Source organism: Crocuta crocuta, unplaced genomic scaffold, assembly GCF_008692635.1.
Source record: "Crocuta crocuta isolate KB4526 unplaced genomic scaffold, BGI_CrCroc_1.0 scaffold139, whole genome shotgun sequence".
Taxonomy (NCBI): domain Eukaryota; kingdom Metazoa; phylum Chordata; class Mammalia; order Carnivora; family Hyaenidae; genus Crocuta; species Crocuta crocuta.
Window position 1 is genome coordinate 7,679,169 of NW_027533258.1, and position 19,006 is coordinate 7,698,174.

Consider the following 19,006-nt stretch of genomic DNA (forward strand, 5'->3'; position numbering starts at 1 on the left):
TTCTCCGGTCTCCAGATTCACAACGGCTCTGAGCTGCTCTTGGCCATGGGTGCCCCCGACTTCTGGGTTTATCCAGACACGGAGTATGGGAGAAGCCCTGGAACCTCAAATTCCCATGACACCTGCCCTGGTCAGACCCTGCCACGCTCCTCTAGCTAAGTTCAGAATGGCGACAGTTCCCTGCCTGCCAGATGGACGCAAACCTCAAGCAGCCCCTGCGAGAGACTGACCCAGACCCTAGGCTCTGCCCCACTGGACTCCATTCCTACCAAAAGGTAAAGGGAGTACTTACAGAGACTCCACTTTCCAGGACAGTTCAGATGTCAGATAGCCTCTCTCTGAGCCAAACATTCAAATGCTCTTGGACTTGGCAGACACGTGCGCTGCTGCCTTAGGGGCTGCCCGGCCCCACCCTGCCTGGAGGTTTGCATTCGAAAATGTTTCAATTATGCATGCTCTTCGAGGGAAGTAAGGGAATGCATTCTTTCACAATTATACACTTTTAGAGAAAGGGAAGTCAGTGAAATCCTTGACACAAACTACAGACTATTTTAAGAAAGGGGAGAGGAAGGATATAAGGAATCAAAGGCTTTAGCGCTGCTTAAACCAGAGAGATCATAAAATACTTGTGTGGGATTTATCTCCAAGATGGAATTTAGCTGACTGAATGATATGAGATGCTCAAGATAGCAACAAGAGAAGGGAAGGTTTCAGCTTTTTTTAATCACTCCAGGAGGAGAGAAATGCATCAAAGAGGTTCACGGCTGAGTTACATTATGAACCTAGGTCAAGAGAAAACATGTGGACCTCAGGTCGGACCCAGTTTATGCACTAATGGAGAACTTAATTTGCAAAAGTGGGACAATCAGGAAGGAAATGATTGTTAAAATGAGAGTCCAAGGTCATAAGGCAAGGTATTCCAGAGATCACCTGATGGCCTGGACAGCAGAGAGCTGACCAAGTCCCCTACATGGTAATGGGCCATGCAGTCTAGAGGCCAACAGCCTCCCTGCCTCTGTAGCCTTGAGGTTCTTGTGAGCACTGTGTCAATGATAAGGAGCTTATACTACCAAGAAATGATGAAATACTATTTACTCTGTTTGAGAGGATAAAAACCAAAGACCACATGTGATATGATCCCATTTGTGTGAAAATCCAGAATAGGCAAATCCATAGGGACATAAATAGTTTAGTGGGGGTGACAGATTAATGGTATGGAGTTTTCTTTTGGGGGTGTTGAAATGTTCTAATATTAGAGTGTGGCGATGTTTGCACATCTCTGTGGATATACTAAATGCCTCTGAACCTTGGATAGGTGAATGTTGTGATATGTGAACTATATATACCTCAATACAGCTGCAGAGAAATGGGGAAGATGGGAAGGTATGTCACACAGTTTATAGATATTCCATTAGAAGTTATTCCAAAGTTCAGCAGTGTACAGGGATTAGACTCATTTACCTAGAGAATTCACGGCATGGAAAATTTCATTCTCCGGCAATGCTGGGGAAAGGAGGTGTTTCTAAAATAACCAGCAGAGTTGAATTCTACTAAAAAGGTTAGAGAAAGAAATACAAAATGTACCGTCCATTCAGGAGAATTATACACTCTCAGAAAAGGGGCTCAGAAGACCATCTGACCCTTCAGATATAATCTCTTATTTAATGGACGGGGAAGTGGTTTAAAACTGCACAAAAGGTTTTTAAATTTAAAAAAATTAAGGCCTCTTTCCTACCGCCATTCGTCACGTCACGTTCCCTAAAGTAATCACTGCTTCCGGTCCCTTGTGTACCCTTCCATAAGTGTTGTATCGATGTGCAAGGACATGCATATACCTCTCCTGGTCCAATTAGACAAAATGGAGGGAAAATGTTCCTTAACTTTAAGGGAGAGTTTCCTTATATAAGAGCAAGTCCTCAGCGTTACTCTAACGTTTCTATACGGAAGAAGGACCTCCCTTATTCAAGCAGGGCGGCAAGTGCCAGAGCCCCGCAGATGCACGCATGGAATCAGGGATTAGCAACCCGCTGGCAGCTGAGAGACGCTGGGTGGCACTCACACAGCTCTCTGGAATCGAAGGCATGCAAAGATGGAGAAAGAAACCCACAGTTCCATGCTTTTCCTCAGACAGACACCAGCACACACACTACACAAGCACGTCTCTGCTCCTCTGGTCTTAGGTCCACGTGGGAGCTCACCGATTATACTCCTGGGACGGGACACGGTGGTGGTGCATGGCGGCGGGGGGTTGGGGGGGATCATGGCTGCCACAGAGGGATGGAAGCTCACGCTGGCTGGAGAAGAGTGAAGCATTGGCATGATGTACGGGGAAGGTGGCTAATTCTGTATGTTGAGGCTAGGTGGGCATGGTGCTATCAGGAAAATCATAGGCAATGTGGTTGTTGGATGCATTTGCAGGGAAAAGGCAACATATCACACAGCTCAGCATAGAAATGGGCTTCTCATCAACCGTAACACGAAATATTGGTCTAGCAGGTAACATGCAGCTTAGTACAATAAAAAGGCTACCGCCTTGAAATATGGTAGCAAAATACGAGGAATACAGTCCTTGTTGCTAAGTCCCCTTGAAGATTCTTTCACCCTCCAAAGTATTTTTAGTTGTGGTAACTGTAGACAGTGGACAAAGTGCTCAAAATAAGATGGGTCCCAAAACCAAAGCTCAGCAGATGCCATCGCTGAAAGTCAAGCCCGCAAGAAGGATGGGATTAGCTGTCGACAGGACAGCTTTCCAGAAGTAACCCATCCTGCAGAGTGCTTCGGAGTGACCTGACCGTGGAGATTAAAGTGCCTGCCTTGAGTATGCAAGCAGCCAAGCTCCACATGAACCTGTCCAGCACTTAGAAACTGTTGTGGCAACGGGTGTGAACGGCAGGGCGGTGGTCTGCACGAATATTTGCAAAGGGAAAATGGGGCAGTGAGCATCTGTCAATTCATCACCGGAAGGTCCAAAAGGCACTCTGGCTTTGCACGATTGATCTGGACCCTGTACGTTAAAATAGCCTTAAAGAAATGGAGGCCAGGCCGTTCGATCACCAGAACTTGATAGCAAAAGCACATAAGAAAATCCAACTTCTGTTCTGTGCTCACCGAGTAACCTTCTCATCCGCTTTGCCAGGAAGAGACTTCATTGGGACAAAGACTGGTTCCACTTCTTGAGCCCTGAGAGCTCCTTTTAGGAAAAAATAAGCTGGGAATTAGGCATAAGAACCAGTCTCTCTTGAGTTTGGTTACTAATTTCTAATGATTAATCCCAGATAGCCTAATAAAACATGTTCTTGAACTTCCATCTACCATAATTTCATCCAACATTTATTAAGCACCTACTCTGTACCATACACCATGGTGCCAACAGGTAAGATCCACATAAAGGACATAGTCCTGCCCTCAGAGAGCTTCCAGACCAGTAAGGACCAGGCTGGCTCAGTGGTTACATACCACACTTGCTATGCTTGAGCCTGAAGGGGGCGATGACTCTCCTGCACCGATACTGAATCAGTACCTTGTAGTCTACCCAAGGATCGGAAAATCAGCTCATCCTATGAAGTTCAGATATCATTATAGCCACTGATTCTCAATCCTGCCTATATGTAATCACCTGAAGAAGCTTTTTTAAAAAAATACTGGTATTTGAGGGAGCCTAGGTGGCTCAGTTGGTTGGGCGTCTGACTCCTGATTTCGGGTCAGGTCATGATCTCACTGTGAGATTGAGGCCTACGTTGGGCTCTGCACTGGTAGAGTAGAGCCTGCTTGGAATTCTCTCTCCCTCTTTCTCTCTGCCCTTCCCCTGCTCATGTGTGTACACGTTTTCTTTCGCTCAAAATATATATATATAAATAAACACTGAACAAAATACTGATGTTTGCCCGAACCCCAGAGATGTTCATGGAGTTGGTCTGCAGAGAATGCCAAGCATCAGTATTTTAAAATTTTTCCCAGGTGATTCAAAGGTGAGGGCAGGGCCGAGAACCACTGACCTAGTCCAACCCCTGTATTTTCCAGGTGCGTAAGCTGAGACTCAACTAAACTGAAGAGATGTGCCCAAAGCAACACTCACTGGGTAAAATGCTCAGCTGAGCTCAGTGACTTCTCATACACTGAGCCGCCTGCACTTTGGCTCAGGCCATGTCTCCTCAGTGTAGTCATTTGCACCGTATCTTCACAATATTTGCCCTAGACACATGCATCTTCACGTAGCTAATATTTTCTTTAAAACCAATGGCTTCATGATTGAACTTCAATGCAACAAAATTTATGAACTGTGCCTAAAAGTTAACAACTGTTACAAGCAACAGATTTAGTGGTAGGCCACCTTAGCTCACGCTGCATGTCATGCCTACTGCATGTGGCACACACTTTGAAACCCACAGGGCTGACTGTTCTTCTGACAGAAGAGGGAAGTCTGGGAAGGCCTGGGGCATGTGTTGCACACCTTTGGAGCAGGTGCTCACACGTGGGGCGGAAGAAACTTCAGATGACCACAGGTACCAGGCAGCACAGGCCCCATCTGATCCCCAGGGGGTGTGTCAGTCCTGGGAAGCACTCAGATCAGGAGGTCTGATTTACGACAAGGCTGGAGCGAGGCAGGAGGAGGCAACCTCAGGAGACTGATTTTACCTCTCCTGGAAAGGCCACAGGTCACCCCTGTGACCAAAAGACTCAAAGTGAAGCTGCCTATCCATCACCTGGGAATTTGCTGATGGGAACACACTGACATTGATCTAGAAGGAGGGGGAAAATAGCATTACGGCATTCTGGCAAGTGACAGCCCAGGGATATCCTTCAGTCTGGCTCATGATGGTTCAGGGTCTTGAATTTACCATTCCACTTAGCAAGACATTTTCTTTCTTGAATAAGCTCATGGGCCTTGATATCTTGTTTAACATGTTCTAAATCACTATGCAACAGAAAGTGAAAAGGAAGGAAAAAATAACACATCCGTGAGTTCCGCTCCAGGATGAGTTAGTTCTTTGAGTTCAGACCAACAAATTCTCCGCAGTCTGGATTCTACTGAGGAAGGCTCCCAGGTTTCCAATTCGAGAGAAAAGCAATGAAAAGAAGTGGGAACTCACCCTCAGGGGCAATGAAATGACCCAGAGTCCTTACTAAACTCGCCTCCTGAAGAAGACCTAGACTTTGGGTGTGTGTCTCCCTTTCTCTTAAATTTTAGAAGATGTTTCAATGACCCAGTGATTCCCCTTTGAGGACCATCCCTGGGACGGGCTCTGGTTCAAGCGTGCAAGACCACAGAGACGAGGATGTTCAAAGCGGCAGTTGTTGTCAGAGGGAAAACCCAGAAATGCCTTGGGTGTCCATGAGTAAACGAATGGATCAACAAATTGCAGGTCAGCTATACAATGAGGTGTATAAAGGCGATCCGGGGCTACGTGTATCAATCTGGATAAACCGCAAAAAAATGATGAAAAATAATTATACACACAGCACCATACTATCTTCGTACAGTACGGCAAAATATAAAATAATGGTGCATATTGTTTACGGATACACACATAACATGAAAGCATTAAACACTGGTCAGTAAGATGCATACCAGCTTCAGGGCCACATTTGCTACTAGAGTAAAGGCAGGATGTTTTTTATTACTGTTATTAATTGCGATGATTTTTAAAGATCTAAAGCAAATACGGAAAAATGGCATTCGTTAAACCAAGATGGCGAGTCGTGGATATTTGCTCAATGATTTCACTTTTTTTTGTCAGCTCAAATAAAACTTCACAGTTGAAAAAATGTCATTTGAGCTACCGAAGCTCTGAATTAAAGGCTCATGCTGAATCCATTTGGTGGAAACAGTTGCTGGTGACAGAAAGGCCCTTATGGTCCATATTGAGGGACAAATGCAAAACTTTCGCCAGGTGGGCTGAGACATGTAAAATTGGCAAACAGGGTCTGCGGGAGAGTTAAGAAAATAACATTCAATTCACAACATTTTATACAATCTTAAAAAGTGAATTGAAAGTTTCACTTAATGAAACACATTGCTTTTGAAAAACACATGGCAAAAAAATTTTTTTTTCATTTTCCTTTCTTTCTTGAATTTCCTTAAAAAATGGCAAACGTAACATACACTCATTTGAATGATCTAAGCAAAATACAGAGACAGTGTAAAGTTGACAAGCTCCTACCCTTGTTCCCATTTCACTCCGTCCCACAAGTTCAACAAAGCCAACGATATGTATCCCTTTATCCTATCCTCTGCAAAATTAAGAAAGAATTGTCTTGTCAATTTTTTTTTCAAACCGATTCAATTTTTACAGCTGGAAATAACTCATTCTGATCATTGCCAGCACAATTTTAGAAAAATATAGGACATGCAAATGAGCAAAAACAAGGTAAAATGAAAACATTTAAATGAGTATGCATTTTAATTTGCTGCTTGAGAAACTTCACACACATGCAGATCCTGACTCGAAGGTTTAGGACAGGCTCTCTCGGCCGCTTGCAGACGGCTAACTTTGTTTGTAACCATCGCTGGCCACGAGAGGACATTTGCGACCCTGGGGGAGTCACCCAGAATGGTTCCCTCTTCAGGCAGGGTGTAATTGGGGTTGGTGAATCACTGATCACAGCCTGAGGTTCAAGGTGGGAGCCACCCCTGTCCCCCAAAGTACAGCAAGGGGTACAGGCAGGGACAGGACTCCGCTCCTTGCCCTGGACTGCCCGACTGTGGCCCATGGCATCCTGCTTCACTCCCCCCACAGCCTTCTCCTTCCTTTCTCCTCTGTTCTTCCCTCCACCGACTCCCCGGCCCCACTCCTTTCCTTCTCCAACTGGCGAAGTGTCTGTGTCACTCACCTCATAGGTAACTGGAGCCCTTCAGCTGTTTGGGTCCTTGTTTGGAAGGACATCTCAGCACTCCCCGGGGCTCCTGGAGCAGCCAACTTCCCACAAGCATTCATCTGTCAGAGCAAGAAAGCTTACTTAGATTTCCTTACAAGAACTTTACCAGAGCAGCTGAAATAAGTCGTCTTAGGTGCTGAAAGAAATCTCTCCAGAATTGCCCCTGTCCCTTTCTGAGAGTTCTAGTTCAAAGAATTTTCCTCTATCACAGTTTGGGAGGCCCCATCACATAGCCCTGGAAGATATGTGGGGGGAAAAGGCTGTAAGGAAAGGCAGGAGTTCGCTCTCCAGGAAGAGGAAGGCCCAGGGACAGATATGGGACAGGAGAAACAGATTCAAGAAACAGGAGAATGTGGACATTTTAGGCAAGAACTGTCACTAACCTTTCCTAAGAGCTTTAGAGGTTGGGGATGAAACTTGTCTGGGTGAGCAGATGGTCCTTTTTCTCCTCTACTTCCTTCCTTCATGCCTTTCTTACTTTTGTGTGTGTGGGGGGGGGTGGTATTTCAACTCAATCTTAAACGCTATTCTCCAAAACAAGTCATTGGAAAAGGCATCACCAGCCTCGCCCCAGATTATTTGGATACGCCTTCTGGGGACAGTTGCTGGTGTAAAAAGTTAACAACTCTCACAGAAGGTGCACCACCAGGAGTGAACCCTCATGTAAATTATGACATTGGGTTAAGATGACGTGTCCATGTTTGTTTGTTAAATGTCCCAGATGTGCCACTCTGCTGGGGACGCTGATGGCTGGGGAGGCTGTATGTGGCTGGGCAGAGAGGCAGGAAATAGGGCAGCTCTGTGACTTTCTGCTCAGTGTTGCCGTGAACCTAATACTGCTCTTAAAAAATAAAGTCTAGTAAAAAAACATCTCTTTTAAAGGCAACTACTGCTAGGAAGTAGAAACCCACCCTGTATCCACCTGTGCAAGGCAGCTATTAAACACGCAAAGACCTTTAAAAGGGGGAAGAAACAAGGACTTTACAGATAGTCCCCAGGGTCTAATATCGGCAGCACCTGGTAATCGTGTGGGGACAAGGAGCCTTGGATGGGGAACATATTCCCTTGCTTGGTGCCAGGGACCTTTGGCATTATCGTTTTACACAGGGAGATGCAAGAATGTCTTCATAATCCAAGGCTTGGGCTCCCTCTCCTTGATCCCTGTGGGGGAAGAAACCTGAGGACAGAATGAGCCTTCTGGGTATGTCCTGACCACACTATAAATGTGGCTGAGACATGGGGCCCAAGCTGTAAATCCCACGAGGACTGTTCTCAGAAACCGAGTGATGGGGTTATCTGACCTCAGTTGATCTTGACCCTGAGCTTCTCTACTGACCCTGACCAAGGAAACGTCACTATCAATCATATGTTATTCATCAGATATTATGAATCATGTGTTGTTATGAACTTAAAATTTGTTGAGCACCTGCCATAACATTTGTTGAACACCTGCGGTAATCTGGCCAACAATTGTTGAGCATCTCCCGTGTACTGGCCAACATTTGTTGAGTGTGTCACGTACATTCTCTCACTTGTTCCTTATGTTCCTGATTAAGAAGGATGTACCACTTCTAGTCCTATTTTACTGGTAACATGAATGAGGTTTAGGAAGAGTTAATAATTTTCCAAACGCACAATTACAGCAAGATTTGCGGCTAAGAAATATACTCAAGTTGGCGGCACAACAAAGCACACGTTCTTGCCTCCTAAGAACGTGCCTCCTAAGTCCTGCTCTCCGGGTCTCAGTCATCACGGCATGAACAAAGGAGCCCGTTGGGTTTTGGCTGGTGGTTGCAGCTGACTCATAGTGCCAGACCTGAACTGATGGAAGCCCCGTCGTCCTTCACCTCTATCTGGCTCTCCAGGTTCTTGTGTGCCCTGCCGTACCTCAGACAGGTGCTCCCTGGATGACTGCTTTTCTCAGACTTACCAGGCTCACCTATGTCTCCCTGTGGTGTGTGTGGTTCATGAAGTCCCACCCGCTGGGAATGCACTTCCTCTATTCTCTGTCTGGCAAAGCCTCGTTTCAAGAATGAATACTGGTGTTGTCCCCTCCTCAGAGGAAAAAATGGCCTAGTCTTGTGAGACTGTCCTCTCCCCACTGTGTTCTCCACCTTGTGACACCCTCAAAGCTAGCTTTCCGTAGATAGCTCTTCACCACTGGTGTGCATAACTGTCTTTTCCACTAGACTCTGTGCGGGAAAAGTTGTTCATCTCTTTCTCATCTTCCTCATCTTTATAGTATTGGGCCAAAGGCATGCGGGTGCCCCTTAGAGTGAGTCAGCTCAGTGCTTAAAATATCTATAGTATAAGTGAATGCATAAAGTGGGTTAAATCGGGTGGAAAAAGCTAGTTTAATTGGAAAACACAATTAGGACTTTGGAGACTGCTGTTTTGCATTCGCATGTGCAGACGCTGAGGCTCACAATTATTGAGTCGAAGTCATATTACCCAAATCACAAAAGAATTAAAGACAAAAGCTAAATCAGAACCAGCATCAGTTCACTGAGCAAACCCTCAGTCTTGGCTGATAAGCTACTAGTTATAAATTTGGGGTTTTGGTTTTTTTTTCTTTTGTAAATTTTGTTTTTCTGAAAAGCAGTCCAAGATGGAAGGTATGTTCTGAAAACAGTGCTTATTTGATGACACATAAGGATCTAATGGGAAGACTTTTACTGAGAAAGATTCGAGATTTTCTTCATCTATCAACTTCTAAGAGTCAAGCATCCTTCTTGAGAATTCCCCAGAAAGAAGAGAAATTACTTCTTCTGGAAATGAGTAGACACCGGTTAGAAAACAAGTTTTATTATAACCGTGTGGCACATAATAATCCTTTATGATGTGCCCCTATGCTGTTAAGAAAGACTTTCCAGTTCATTCCAACCTGGGTCCAACATCAATCAGGGAGACCACGGAGTGTGCTTACAGCAGGCCATATTGGTTGCCCTCTAGAGAGGCCCTCGAATGTTACAGCCTGGACAATGTGCTGGAGATATAAGTGGTGCAGCGGGGAATACCTAGGGAGTGCAGCTGCCAAACTGGCCCCCAACTTAATCAATCAATCAATCAATCAATCAATCAATCACATGATTAGGACCAGCACTAACATTTGTTTGTGTCTAAACTCAGACTGTATCCCAGGTACTGCTCTGTCAGAGAGTAACTGTGAAGTGGTAAAAAGGGGGCTAAACCAGGAGTATGGACTCTACCATTCCATCTTCCTTCTCTTCTTCCCACCTTCATCAGCTACACATTATTATTACATACGCGATAGTGAACTCTGGCCATGACACCAGGTCACTGTCGGACTTGACATTTTAAGTTGGGTGGTAAAAACAACTAGGTCGTGTGCTAAGAAATAGTCAGCCCGGGGTCTCTGTTGCTATGCAAAACTAAAGCTCAGCTATGAGTTCAGCTTGGCTCATGAGTCACATGAGGGACCATTAGCATATGGGTGTCCTCTGCACCTGAGCTCAGGTCTGGACTGCCATCAGCAGTGGTAATAGCAGAGTGGGTGTGGAAATAGGTGCGGGCTGGGAATTCTTTCTAGGAAATATAACTCCTAAAGCACTTGGATTTTTATTGTTTAGAAAAAAAAAATGGACCCCTGGATACAGTGAACCGGGCGTCTCTTGGTTTCACTGGAGGAAGGGCATCAGAGTGCTTTCTCCACTTCCCTGTTTGAGCCCATAGCTGCTATCGCTGCCATTTTATAATCCTAAATAGTAACACCGGGAAGGAGTGGAACACTGAAAGAGTAAATTATTCTTAGCCATTTCAAAGACCCTCAGAGTAATTTATGCTTCTTCTACTTCCATTGAAAGCTGCAATAAGTCTGTTTTAACCTACTGTTGTGTGAAGGTTCGTTATTGAATGCAAGTTCATTATTTTAACAAAGCTCTTGATTGCATTCTTTATTAGGCTTGATGCTCCTGAAGACCGACCTTACTACATTATTGTTTCTACTGCCAAAGGACAGGCTCCTCAGTACCTAATGACGCCACCCCATTAGGGATCACTTTGAATGATTGCAGCACAGTCTTCTCCATGACAGAATGCAAGAGGAGGGCCAGACGTGTGCCCTGGGATTTACTACAACAATAAACTCAGCAGCAGGGAAGGGAAAATAGTGTCCTGCTAACATGATGGAATGCTTTACCCACATTCCAAAAGCTTAAAAGAGGTGCCAGCTTTGGAATCCTGCAGCGGTAAGGGCAGACACTGGCCACACTGCATTCCTTCTGCTCCTGGGGTGAAGTTTAATATACAGTCACTTCCGGCCTCCCACCTGCTGAGCCATGCTGTAGGCATTGCCTGGATTTATTGAGCAGCTTCCAAAAGTTCCAAACATTTCATATATGAGATCTCTCATGAGTAGAGTGTTCCTCCTCATTGGCAGTTCAGTGGCTTGTCTCACTTCATTGAATGAATAGTAACAGAGATTTGAGGAGAGCTGGCTCAGCAAGCACTAACGTTTAGGGAACGAAGGAGTTCTTTTGTTCATTCTGACTCTGCTGCAAAGTTTCTATCAGACCAGACAGAAGGCCTTCAGTTACTCAGTGAGCATTCATCTTTCATTCATTCATCAGTGTGAGTGTCTAGTATGCGTCAATCACTGTGCTAGTAGCCATGGGAAGACAGAGGTGTGGAATCTCCCCCAGCAGCTAATTGCCTTATTATGTGCTAGATGCTGCAAAGGAAATACAGTCATCTTATAAAACCTCTTTATTTAAAGGAAGCCCATGACCACCCACAAGCCAAGCTCCTTCCTGCCTCAGGGCCTTTGCATGTGCCCTTTCCTTCTACCGAATGCTCTTTTTCTGACCATAGAGATTTCAACTCAAACACTTTCTCCTCACAGAAACCTTCCCTGAGCATCTTATCTGATGTTATCCCTCTCTTTTCTTCACTTTATTATATCATTGCTTTCTTTTCTTCCGTCTGAAATTATTGCATTTATCTGTGTGCCTGTTCATTCTGTTTCACACATTTAAACATAGCTCCAGGGGAACAGAATCTCATTTGTATCCCCAGGACCCAAAGAGCATCTGGAGTATAGTGAGTGCTCCACACACATTTGTTGAGGTAAAGGTCAGTACAATATTCCACAGAGGAGTACCTTATGAGTAGAAGAGAGAATGTTTTGTAAGCACTCAAAAGAAAATGAGTATGGTCAACCAGGCTGATCAGCAAATGACATCTGAAAATTTTACACTGGAATCTAGATCATGATGAACAAAGAAAATATGAGTGTGGCTGGGGCCATGGCGAGGGTGGGCCAGAAGGGCACGAGCAAAGGACTCGGAAGCAGGAAGAAAGGGGTCTTTGGAGTGGCTGATACCAAGACTTCATGGAAGGAAGCAGTGAGCCTGAAAAGGCAGGCTGGCCAGCCCATGGACAGGTTTCAATCCCAGCTGCAGAAAATATTCTCCGAGAGGGGAAAGGATTCCAGAATATTCAGTTGCATCTCTACTGAACAAAGCCAGAGTTTGTTGTTATGAAGGGATGACCATCTACATTTTTAGAAAATGCCATATGGTATTTTTTTCAAGTTTTTATTTTAATTCCTGTTAGTTAACGTACAGTGTTACATTAGTTTCAGGTGTATGATACAGTGATTCACCGCTTCCATATGTCATCCTATTCTCAAATCCAGGCGCACTCCTTAATCCGCATGCCTCCACCCCTCCCCTCTGGTACCCATCAGTTTGTTTTATAATTAAGAGTCTGTTTCTTGCTTTATCTGTCTATTTTTTCCTTTTACTTCTTTGTTTTATTTCTTCAATTCCACAAGAGTGAAATCATATGGTCTTTGTCTTTCTATGGCTTATCTCAGCATAATACCCCTTAGCTCCATCCACGTTGTTGCAAATGATAAGATTTCATTCTTTTTTTTTTGTGGCTGAATAATATTCCATTGTATTTATATGCTACACCTTCTTTATCCATTCTTCAGCTGATGGACACTTGGGCTGCTTCCGTATCTTGGTTATTGTAGATAAAGCTGCAATAAACATTGGGGTGCATGTATCCCTTTGAATTAATATTCTTATATTCTTTGGGTGAATACCCAGTAGTGTGACTCTTGGATCATAAGGTAGTTCTATTCTTAATTTTTTTGAGGAAACTCCATACTGTTTCCCACAGTGGCTGCACCAGTTTAATGTCATCCAGTACTTTGACCTCTCATCTCCTACTCAGAACGTAACTAAGTCGAGGAGAAGCCAGAGGAAGGATAAAAAGATCCATTCATAGCCAACCTCTCTGGGGCTCTCCCAAACCTGCCATGGTGTGAAAAGCAATGAGAAACTGAGGTGGGCGCAGTGAGGGGGTCAAAGGTGCTTCCCCGGGGGGCTGGGTAGAAGGCACTCACACACACTGAAGATGAGACTCAGTACATGAGGGCCATAAATCCGCCGGCAGCTCAGGAACTTAATAAGGAGCAGGTTACCAAGGAGCTTCACTTTTATGAGGACCCACTTTGCCCTTCATGACGGTTTAAAGTAGACTAAAAAGGGACAAATAAAAGCCTTCATTTTGTAACACCATTTGGGGATAGCAAAAGGGAATTTGATTAAAATTTTACGAGTGAAAAGACACCCTTTTCTTGCCCCCTTTCTTCTTTGAAAACATAAAAGAAAAAAAAAACCTCATCTTACAGCCAAGAGGGTCTGGAAAAGGGTCCGTGTGCGTGTGAAGGTGGAATGACACTGCAAAACTTAAAAACAGAAGCTGACGGTGTCTCAAAGCAAATGCATAACACTTGGAGCTTCCTTGACACAGATCAGCTTCTGTTTGCGGCTCAGCAAACCATATGCTGTATTCACTCACTCCTCAAGGATCATCCGCTCCTTTCCAAGTATTAAGATGTCAGCGAAAATCTACCTTCTGGGGAAATTTAATCTGCTGGAGAAGAGCTGATGACGCTCATAAAAATAGCTGTCAGACATTATGACTCCTCCGGGGCACATACGGTGAAGAAGGGGTCATAGAGTCCAAGGTGGAAAAGCAAAGCTATTCAGGATCCTCAAAGATCAGGCAGGCCAGAAACTCTCGACCCGGGGCCCAGAAGCCCTAAGAGGGTATCCAGAAACTCCCTGAAATTAAACAAAAATTGTGGAATTGGGGGCTGAGGAGGGCGAGGGGGAGGGAGTTTTCATCAAATTCCCGGAAGTCATGACCCAAAAATGATGAAGAGTCATCAAGTTAGTATAACATTTCCTTGGGTATTTTTTGCATTCTCAAAAACCGTTTTTCATTGCTCAGGAAATACTTCATCACACAAATCTTACAAGAAACTTAAAAATTACAGGTAAGTCTGAAGTCCCTTTCACGCCTGCACTCTGTTCCCCTTACCGTTGCGCCCTACAGAGGGGAGAGCTGCTCTAGGCATTTTCATAAGTTTGCACCCGCAGAGAACATTTAGAGCATTTGGGTGTGATTTCCCTAATTTAAACGGTGCCATATTTTATATCTATTTCTGCAGCTTGCCTCTGTGTGCCACAGGATCTCGGGAGAGCTCCACACGCACACCCTTAGGGCCACCTCTTCCTTTTCACCTGCTACACAGGGCCCCAGAGGAAGGCTGTGCTGCTGGGCTATCCAGCGCTTCTCTCTCCAGGAGCATTTAGGTTGTTTCCAGTTCCCCCTCATCACCAACAACAAGACGACGACAATGACAGCACTATGAATATCTTCGCATGTGTCTGTTTGTGCCCTGGGGCAAGTGTTTTCTGCAGCAGAGAGGCTAAGAAAGGAAATTGCTTGGTCGTGAGATAAGCTTATTTTAAATTTTAAATTAATCTGCCAAAGCCTGCTCCAGAGATGTTGGGTTGGCTCACCTCCCACTCGTGCTGGGAGTATCTGTTTCCTGTTTCCGGCCGCCACCACGCCAGATGCGATGAAGCCTTCACACTTTTCCCAACCTGAAAGGCTAGAAGCGCACTACGCTGTTACTGTCGTTTGTGTTTCCCTAGCTGGGAGGCTGAACATTTTTCCCTATGTTTACTGACCATCTGTGTTTCCTTTTCAATGAATTGCCTGCTTGAAGAGCAGGGCTCCTTACATGTTACCACACATCAGAATCATCCCGGAGACCTAAAATGCGATTGTGGGGCCCCTACCCCCCCGGGGGTTTCTGATTCAGCGATTGAATGTGAAAGTGCATTTCTGACATGGTCCCAGGTGACCCGAATGATGCTGATCTGGGGACCAGGTTGTAAAGCCGATGCGCTAGAGAAATGCTTATGTTCTTGCACTCCTGCATCATTCCATTGTGGTGGTTCTCAATCCTGGCTGCACAGTAGAATCATCTGGATTCTACTTTATGGAACAACTGATGCCCGAGCCCCATCCAAAATAATTAGGTCAGAATGCCTTTTCCATCTGTACTTTGTGTTTTATATTTTATTTTATTTTCCTGCTTGTATTTTTTAAAGTCACCAGGTGTGTCTGAGGAAGTTCATCCAGGATCGAGAACTTTCGCCAGCTGATACCAGCACTTGGAAGGAGGGCAAAGTCCCTCATTCTATTTCCTCGATTACAGCATGTATCACAGTTATCCAGTGCTTTGCCTGGGACGGTCTCAAATACTCTTTACCGTGCTCTACCCAAAGGCACAAGACTGAATTTACAGCCAAAATAATACTTTCACTTCTATTGGTTCAAAATGTTTATTGTTTGTTCTGTTTGGGGACAAGCCAACGTGATGGACATTCAGACCGGAGTTCTTATCTCAGTTCTGCAGTTTCTCAGCTACATGATGCTTAGATTAGTATCGAAGCTTCTGTTTGTTCATGGATGAAACAGGCTTCATTATAGCTACCTGATAGGCTCTTGTAAATAAAATGAGTTATGTTAGGTGCTATAGACAGTGGCCAGCACTGCAATAACTCAGCAAAACTACGCTCAGATCCCTTCCCACTTTGTGACTTATTTGAGACAAAAATCTGGTTTCTAGACTCCCTCCGCACAGATGCAATAATCCTACTTCCACACATCTCATAGAATAGTTACAAGTCATTCCCAGTGCTCCAAACAAAATCCTCACACTGCTCTTAAAGCATAGTCACCCAGGCTTCAGTTTTACCTAACTGGATAGGAATTTACTTAGAAAGAAAGACTTCGATAAAAGTATTTTTGGTACTGAATGATAAAGGACAATCAATCGATCGATCAATCAGTATTACTGTCTATTACATGCCAGGCACTGAAGGAGTTCAAAGAGAAGTAAGAGCCCAGTCCCATCCTCAAGATCTGGTAACGCATTTGGAAAGACTTGAAACCTAAGCCAACTGACAACATCAGGTGGGGATCTGAGAAAGAGTGAGCTCTAGGTAGTTCCTACAGAGAAAGGAAAAAGTGGTCAGGAAAGCCTTCGAGGACTTTGATGGAAAAGTAGGCTGTAGGTATAGAGGAGAGAAGTGTTTCTCATGAGGAATGGATACCCGAATCCTTCATGAAGGGGTGGGAAGAAGCAGGGCTGAGAAGGCAGAGCATGGGGGAGGGGAGCTGGTGCAGGACATTAAAGACCAGGGAGCAAGCGGGGTGTCACCCAATAGACCGGATTTTTAGCAGTAGTTGCTTTGTTTCCCTGAAATTGAAGAGAAATATGATTAAATGGTATTTTTTTTTCATTTTATTATTTGCTTTTAAATCATTAAATTTAATTTTTTGATGGGTATGTTGCACGGCACAAAACACAAAAGGTGTGAAGTATCATAAAGGGTCTCCTCCCATCCCTGTCGCTCAGACACCTAGTTTTGCTCTGGAGCAATCAGTGTTATCGGTTTCTTGTGTATCCTTCACGGGAGCACCTGTATACAAAATCATATATAATTAACTATAAATTAGTGCATATTGAATGATTGCTACTAGGGGAGACACAGGGTTCAGTCCCTGTGAGCCTCTGGTCACAACATTTGCATGTCAGTTGACCAGTACATGATCTTGTTTTGTGGGTCATCTTGTTTAACATATATTGTTGGTTCATTAGCATTGAACTCACGACCAGCAGCACAACTCCTGCCTGAACGAAACTAATGGAACATGAGTATCTTCTCCGTGAGGCACACTCCTGGCCTTCTTGCACTTTGGAACACTAAACAATGCTTGCATCACACTTGGGTTTGGAACAATGAAGTCACCAATGAAAGGCACAAAAATGCAAAAAAAAAAAAGTGGCGGCTAATAGATGAGGAAAAGGACACTGTTGACAGTATGAGAGCCAAAACGAAGGGCAGTGTGTCATCTTGTTCTCCCTCAGCCGGAACGCAGAATGTTCACCATGCTGAGCATGTCCGTGGTGCCCACCCACGTTCATGAGGACTGATGTGGGGGTCACAAATAAATTTTAGCAATTAGGCAAGTTACCAAATATGGAACCACTAAATAACGAGGATCGACTGTACACAGCAGACATTGGAAGATACAATTTCCCCCTGTTTCCACCCTAATGATGAAAGCCATGACGAGGTAAGATGGATAAGTGCCGTGAGGGTGAAGAGAGGCAGTGAGGAGCAGCCCTCACCCCCACCCTTGAGGCACAGAATTCCGGAAAGGGGGTCAAGGACATCAGTGTCCACAGTTGGACCACCGGGAGGCTGGGCTGCTCCACGAGGATGGGAGGACGGGGCAGTGGTGGCCATAGTGCCTCCTTCCGCCCAGGGAGCTTGGGAAGGAGAAGGACAGAGACGTCAGCGGGTGAGCAGTCGGGCACACGAAGACCAGGATGGGCGTCGGGCAGATGGTGGGCCAGGGAATGAAGCCAGGTGTGGCTGTGACCTCGGAAGAGCTAGAAGGGTCTATAGTGCAGCAAAGGGATTAGAGGGATGATCTCAGTGATCCAACTAATGTCTTTAAAACAACTTGAAGTTTAGACATCATCTCTCATGCAAAAGCCTGGGCCAGTAAGAGGACAACAGGAGAAAGTATCTCTATCTCTGAGCTGATGCCCCTGAATTCTGGGGGCCACGGGAGCCGTGTTTTAGGAAGGGCAAACTCCCTAGAGGCCACTTTAGGGGCTGTTGCTATTTTTCATCACCCCTAGCTCTGTGGAGGAGAGGACGTTTGGATTGGGAGCATTATAGAATAATGACTGGGTTCAGTTCCAATCTAACACAACCCTCTTCCTAGAGCATCTGCCAGGAGGGCTTGGCCTAAACACAGCTGGGAAGGAGCCGGCTCTCTGACTCTATCTCCCTGCTATACACAATATGTGCATGTCTCCCCCAGGTTCTCACATTGAAACCTATCCACAATGTGATAGTATTTGGAAGAGGAGGAGCCTTTGAAAAGTGAGTAGGTCTGGGCACCTGGGTGGCTCAGTCGGTTAAGCGTCCGACTTTGGCTCAGGTCAGATCTCACAGTTCGTGGGTTCGAGCCCCGCGTCAGGCTCTGTGCCCACAGCCAGCTCAGAGCCTGGAGCCTGTTTCAGATTCTCCCTCTCTCTCTCTGACCCTCCCCTACTCCCACTGTCTCTCTCAGAAATAAATAAAACATTTTAAAAAATTAAAAAGAAAAAAAAGAAAAGTGAGTAGGTCATGAGGGTGGAGTCCTCACGAACGAGATTAGTGCCCTTACAGAAGAACGCCCCTTGCCTCCTGCACCACGTGAGGGCACGACACAGGAAGCAGGCTCTCCCCAGACACTGAATCCGCCAATGCCTTGATCTGGGACTTCCCAGCTGCCAGAAGTGTGAGAAATTTCTGTTCTCCACCAGTCTATAGTATTTTGTTATGGCAGCCTGAACTGACGATCCCTGTAAGGGTCCCCAGGAGTCCAGGGCTATGGTCAATGAGAACAAGACCAGGAGTCACCATGCGTGTAAAGCTCTGGAAAAGTCAGCATCTTGTTCTGGAGAACTGGCTGCTCTGCGTACTGGACATGCTCTGACCTGGCTCATGACTGCAATTCACAGGATTCCTAAGTCCAAAGGCAGGAGGAGCTAGCACAGGCCTTTTGCAGGAAACTGCCATGCTGGCCATAACTGAATGTCAGTGGTAGACTACAACACCCATGACTGAAGACACCAAGCTCATTAATGAAGTGTCCTCATCCTCAAAATTCGGCCTTCTAGATATTTCCAGCCACTGTGCAGAAGCTTTAATGTCTGATACATTGTGTTTGTGAG

At 45.2% G+C, this 19,006-nt stretch overlaps 1 long non-coding RNA gene across 1 annotated transcript in view; it reads right to left on the minus strand.

The window, feature by feature from the left end:
• Window positions 1-5,705: 5,705 nt before the first annotated feature.
• The window catches only part of LOC144217066 (uncharacterized), a 206,018-nt gene continuing 192,717 nt past the window's right edge, over window positions 5,706-19,006 (minus strand). Inside the window, exons 4-5 of the long non-coding RNA XR_013330830.1 lie at window positions 6,832-6,935; window positions 5,706-5,925 (exon numbers count right to left, since the gene is read on the minus strand). This is a non-coding gene — a long non-coding RNA (uncharacterized LOC144217066). The remainder of the gene's footprint in view (window positions 5,926-6,831; window positions 6,936-19,006) is intronic.